The sequence below is a fragment of the Primulina huaijiensis genome, chromosome 11, assembly GCF_012295235.1.
Source record: "Primulina huaijiensis isolate GDHJ02 chromosome 11, ASM1229523v2, whole genome shotgun sequence".
Classification (NCBI taxonomy): domain Eukaryota; kingdom Viridiplantae; phylum Streptophyta; class Magnoliopsida; order Lamiales; family Gesneriaceae; genus Primulina; species Primulina huaijiensis.
Window position 1 is genome coordinate 21,896,177 of NC_133316.1, and position 5,902 is coordinate 21,902,078.

Consider the following 5,902-nt stretch of genomic DNA (forward strand, 5'->3'; position numbering starts at 1 on the left):
CACGTAGCTCTGAAATCCACTGCAACTGCTATGTTCACTAAATTACTCATGAGTTAGAAAATTATTCCCCTTGCTAATGTAAATCATGTCGATATATTAATTTTTTTTTACATATTCCGTTGTTACAGTTGACGATTAGAACTTAAACTTACCCTTAATTTGAAGAATATTGAGTCGATTGTTACTAATTTTTTGCCTTATTTTAGAATTACTGAGTTGATAGCTTTCTTATCTTATAAAAAAAATTGTATTGATATTGCATTTTAAAAACATTTCACTTCTCCAAGTCTTGGTCCTCAATTTTGTCATGAAGGATAAATATTCAGTGTTAATATTTGACATTAATCATAATTTTTTATTAAAGCTATGACTTTCAAATTTACCCAAAAAATGTTTAAAATCTTAAACATTCAAAAAATTAAAATTAACCAAATTCAAAGGTGTCGGAACTAATGTAAAGCATTTAAATTATGATTTGAACGCAATTAATCTTGAAGAGGAGTCCATATATCATGTAAAATGCGAGATCTGTGAAATACTTGCAACATGAAGATAAAAATGGTTAGGATATACAGGACATAAAATCGTTATACAAGAATTTGGTGATCCTTACCTTTATTGTTTGCTGGAGCTTAACCTAGTGTGTCTAATTGATAAGAAGGAAAAAAATAGGTATCAAGTTCTGCGAAAATTAAGAAAACAATCATCTATTTTTACATTAGGTGTCTCAGCGTAACCCTTACGACGCTCAAGTCAGGTACTGAGAACAAAAAACGAGAGAACATCTAAAGACTCTGAACCTGATAGTTATAGGAGAGTACACTCCATCATAGGCCGCCTATCTTGGTTAGGAATGGACAGGAGGTCCAAAGTTTTGTTTGGACATGATCTAGATGGGCCTACTTATGGGGTTGCACAGGACTAACCATAATATAGCTTAGAAGAATAAACTTTTCCCGGTATTGTTAATTTATTGAAGTCAAACTAAGGATTGCCTTCGCCCTCTCCATTTGCATTGCCTTCATAAATATTTCGCAATGCAGGCTGTCACGGTGCATGATTTGTTCCCATGAAATCCGGAGGTTGCGTAAGCAGCTGGCCGGTCGAGGGCTGGGCAAAGTTCATCTCACCTCGACTGAGTGGCATGGTGACACGTCAGCCATTGATGCCATCCATTCTATGTTTTTTCAAATAATATGTCAGGTATTCTTGGTAGTTTTGGAACCCTAAGGTTCCCATGACAGATAGCACGTCCTCTGCATATACAGTTTTTCTTTGTTCACTGTGGCACCTCGCATTTGCTTCGTTAGTGACGAAACTAATAAAGCTAGGGGTACGTACTGATCTGGACTCCATGTAAACGTTGGTCGCGGGAATAGTCCATGATTGGTACCGTTGGTGATGCTCATTGAGTCTGCTGCATTGGCTTCTCGATTAGCCGATCCTGAAAATTAAAGATGAAATATATAATCAGTTTAATCTAATAAAATAACAAAACAAATCATTTGATGAGGATTTATATCTCATGCTTGCGTGCATGCAAATCATTTTTTTCCTTAAAAGTTTAGTGTTCAAAATAGTACGTCAAAGCTTTACTTGATTAAAAATCAAGACAATTTATAATATTCATATATAGCTAATCATATATGTGAAACTAATTATTATTTTTTCGAATGCACTAAATTTTTTTGAAAGCTCAACCAATTCATAATGAAAAATTGGTACCATATTTCTGTTAAAAAATAGAATTCTCATTTTCAATTTAAAAACATGGTACTCTTTAAGCCCAAAAAAAAAAAAAACTTCATTTTCAATACAATTAGTTATAATAATACTTCCCAAAAAAGCATAACCGGAAAGTTTTAACTCTAAAAACGATGGTAAGGGGAAATATACACAAGGTAACTCACCAATGGAGAGAAGGACGGCCCAATCGCTATGTGCATCACCGGACCCAACAACAGCACAACCGCTGTAATCGCTAAACTCACTGATAACACCATATAATCGAAGTCGACTCATAGCTAAATAAACCAAAGGGAGCACATACAAAGAAATGAATACCTCGCAACATATGAGGAAATTACAGAGGTACGCCGGACATGCATGACAAAGGGTGATTGCTAACTAAATCAAATATGTTATATACCGAGATTAAAAAGGCAATTGAGCAAAAAATGAGAAAAAATTGTTACTTTTTGGCTCCCAATAGAAAAGGAGGAATTATAATCAAATGTAAAAGCAAGTTACCAAGAAAAGAAAGAACAAAAACAGAGATACATACAAGGAAGTTCAAATGATCAACCACTAATAAGCAATTATCAATATACCGATGTAATTGCTTACAATTGAATGTGATGATGAGAAAATAAACGTAGCCTTAGTAACGTAAAAAGACTCATACAAACAAATAGAAGAAAAATATATATATATAAGGAAGTTCAACTGACCAAAACGTGATGATCATGACAATAAATGTAGTCATATTGAAGTAGCACATGTAGCTAAAGGCAATAACGTAAAAGTTTCGATTTTCTGAATCTAAAACGTAAACAAGTTTCGATTTTAGCAACATAATTTATCTCGCAGTAGTCTGGCAACAACAGATCAGCGGGAGAAAGAGTTTGATGACTGAGTCTGAATCTAACACGTAAACAAGTTTCGATTTTAGCAATGTAATTTTATCTCGAGGTAGTCTAGCAACAAAAGATAAGTGGGAGAAAGATTAAACATACGCATTGAAACGACAATCCAACGGGAGAAAATGTATTTAATTAAGAACGGAACAACACCGCGCAACATTACTTCATAACCTCCATAACTTTTAATACAGCAGAATGACTTAGACATGAAAACGTTAAATTAACGAATAAAAGGCTGTTTACACATTCATGCACATATATACTAAGAATACTGAATAATAAGCGTAACAACACAGTAGCGATTCCCAAGCCTGTTGGTTCTTGTATGGGCAGAAGTTTGAATCTTCCCATTGAAGGGAAATTGCTGAAGGAAATAACAAAAAAGATAGGCGTCTCTAGACTTGCAGATGACAACGGTGTGCACGTAACAAACTGGCGCGCAACTACAATTGCGAAGGAAAAAATACGAGCCATGATGAGTGCAAGCAATAGCATATGAAGTAACTTATATAGAGAACTATTCATATTCTCATCGAAGAAAAACATATATAGTTTTGAAGTTACAGTTAATAAGAGAGTCAAAGTAAATATCCCCTATTTTTATATAATTTCTTCGTTTTTCCCCATTCTTAAATATGTTTTAATTTTCGTAATTTAATGACGAGATCTTGATTATCCACGTTAATTCATTGACTGCTGACCATAATAATTTAATTAAAAAAAAGGTGAATTATAAATATATTCAATTATAATAAAGAGGAATAATAGTCCGAAGTCAAAATTTGTACATTCTTTTTTCAAAGACCCCATTAAATAAATTTTGAAAAGTCTAAAGAATTACTCAATCAATATTCTCGTTAATGAAATTGGGTATCAAAGATTAATTCCATGATTACAGAATATTTAATCAAGATGGAGCGCAGACATGATTTGATTGCCTCGCATCTCTGTACTGATATCAAGAAGAATCAAAGCTAACCAATTTATAGAAAAAATTCGATTTCATATTATGGTGAAATTTGAAATTTATAAGAAAAAAGATCACTGGCCTAGTGATAAAAGTGACGTCTCAAAAACCTATGAATTATTGAGTTTAAATCTCATTTGTACGAGTAGTGGAAATAATTTAGTTAGAAATCTAATCAAAAACCCAAAATTGAACTAAGTTACGAATCCAAAAACTGTTTTACCTAGTAATACATTGTTGCAGGTCAAATATCTATTAACCTCCACAACCACCGCAACCGCCACCGTCGCCGCCACCACCACTGCCACCGCAACAACAACCTTGTGAATTGCTGGCAACAGAAACACTTGTTTCCGCCCAATCGGCATAACTTTTATCTTTTTTGCGATTTTTGCCGGATTTTCTACTTCTCTTTTCGTTGTAAGAATATACCGGAGGCGGTGGGGGCCAATTGTAGGCGGGCTTTCCCCTATTTTCTTTAAAGACATTCAGCTGCTGCGCTGGTGGCCGAGCTCTTCGCGGTCGTGGGCATAGACAGCTAGACATAGTGTCAATGGTCTGTTTGGGTACAAGGGGTGAAGATCAGTTAAGAGCATTTTACATAAAGTACCGCAGAGGTTGATGGTCTTTTATAGGGAATATAGTATTATTCAGTAAATTCGTATGATAGATGAATCAACAATATGCTTTATTTGACTTGTGAGTAATGAGTTTATTTCATGCCATTTAATATTTACATATATTATTTTAACACAAGCTTTGGTTTTTTTAATATGGATTGAATTTTGTATGTGACATGTTTAATAATAAATTTAAAAACTTATCGAAAACACTTAGCGACTCAATGACGCATGTGATGATGTCAAATGCTCAATTTGAAAAATATACAATATAACCGTGTCCACCAAGATATCCAAATTTTATTAAATATCCAACAACAGGTTGTCTTAATTCCAGTACAGACAAATTAATCACAGTCCTTTAATAAGCAGAAGATTGGAAACATCGTACCGATCCGCGTTCCGTGATGAAACTTAGTAATGATCGTTGATCGAAGTCCACGCTAAAAGCCAGATATCTCATGCAAATAATATTATATAAAAGAGATCCCGGTGGAATCCGGAATTGTGGTCGTTGTATTTCTTTCTTATATATATATATATATATAATATGATAAATTGATTTTTTTTTCAACACTTACTCCAATTTCCATAGGAATGACATGGGTACTCCAATAAAATCGGACTAAAAATTAAAAAATAATAATAATTACAAAACTAATTTTTGAGCAAATTACAAGACTAATTAGAAAACCAAAATCCAACTTATATGACTAGTGTAAGGAGTACAAAGATTACGGTCTTTATATATTATAGTTTTAAAAATAATTAAATTCATATATCAAATAATGTTTTGCGTTTAAAATAATCTCTGATGGTAAATCAATAATTAGGGTGAAACGGAAATTGTAAAATCCAGGATTTTAGACTTTATCATAATAATATTTTGTACCAAGATTTGCAAGATTTTCGAAAATGGAATGGATAATTTTATCTTTAGCATTATTTAGAACTCAAGAATTTAATTAATATCGTGTATATTTTTCGGAATTTGAGATATGCAGAAATATACCAGATATAGATCTAAGATTTGATATACCTGGATAAAGATTTAACCAGGAAGATAACTAAATCTTGGATTACAAAATATTAAAGTATATATCATAGGATTTTCGAAAATATTGAAGGATTTAGGGAGGATTTCGAAATTGATGAGATATAGGGAAAAGTCTGCATGATAAAATACAGGCTTGGGAAAAATTTAAAAGTTTAACTACTAGGATTTTTAAGAAAAAAATATCAAAATCTTATCTTGGAAAAATACCACTAAATTTCGAATTTAGGTAGGGAAATTTTTGGGGTTTAAGAAATATAATTGGGAAATAAAAAGGCTACCGAATATTGGAAATTAGACACAAAAGTCGAAATTTTTGCAGGCTGGACAAGGCACAATTTCGAAATTATCCAAGGAAAGATATCTAAATTTCGAAATTATTATTCAGGATCAGGGATAAAGATTTAGATTAGATCACGATTCTAGATGAAGATTTGATTCAAATTTAAACGCGCAGATGACACCTATCGAGATAGCAGCCAATCCCTATAAATAGGAGGGCCCTATAACTCGAAAATCACACCTCATAACTCACCAAATTTTCGAGTTTGCTCTCCCTAGTTTTCCTAGAAATTTTCGAGTTTGTTCTCCCTAGTTTCCCTAGGAATTTTCGAGTTTT

At 32.9% G+C, this 5,902-nt stretch overlaps 1 long non-coding RNA gene across 2 annotated transcripts; it reads right to left on the bottom strand.

The window, feature by feature from the left end:
- Positions 1–577: 577 nt before the first annotated feature.
- Positions 578–4,243, bottom strand: LOC140987503 (uncharacterized). 2 transcript variants are annotated; one of them, XR_012177145.1, is made up of 3 exons: positions 3,833–4,243; positions 2,065–3,085; positions 578–1,972 (listed from the first exon to the last, which is right to left on the bottom strand). It is a non-coding gene; the product is annotated as an uncharacterized lncRNA (long non-coding RNA). The 2 variants fall into 2 exon arrangements; XR_012177144.1 differs by having other exon boundaries at positions 578–1,444; positions 1,911–3,085.
- Positions 4,244–5,902: the final 1,659 nt, after the last annotated feature.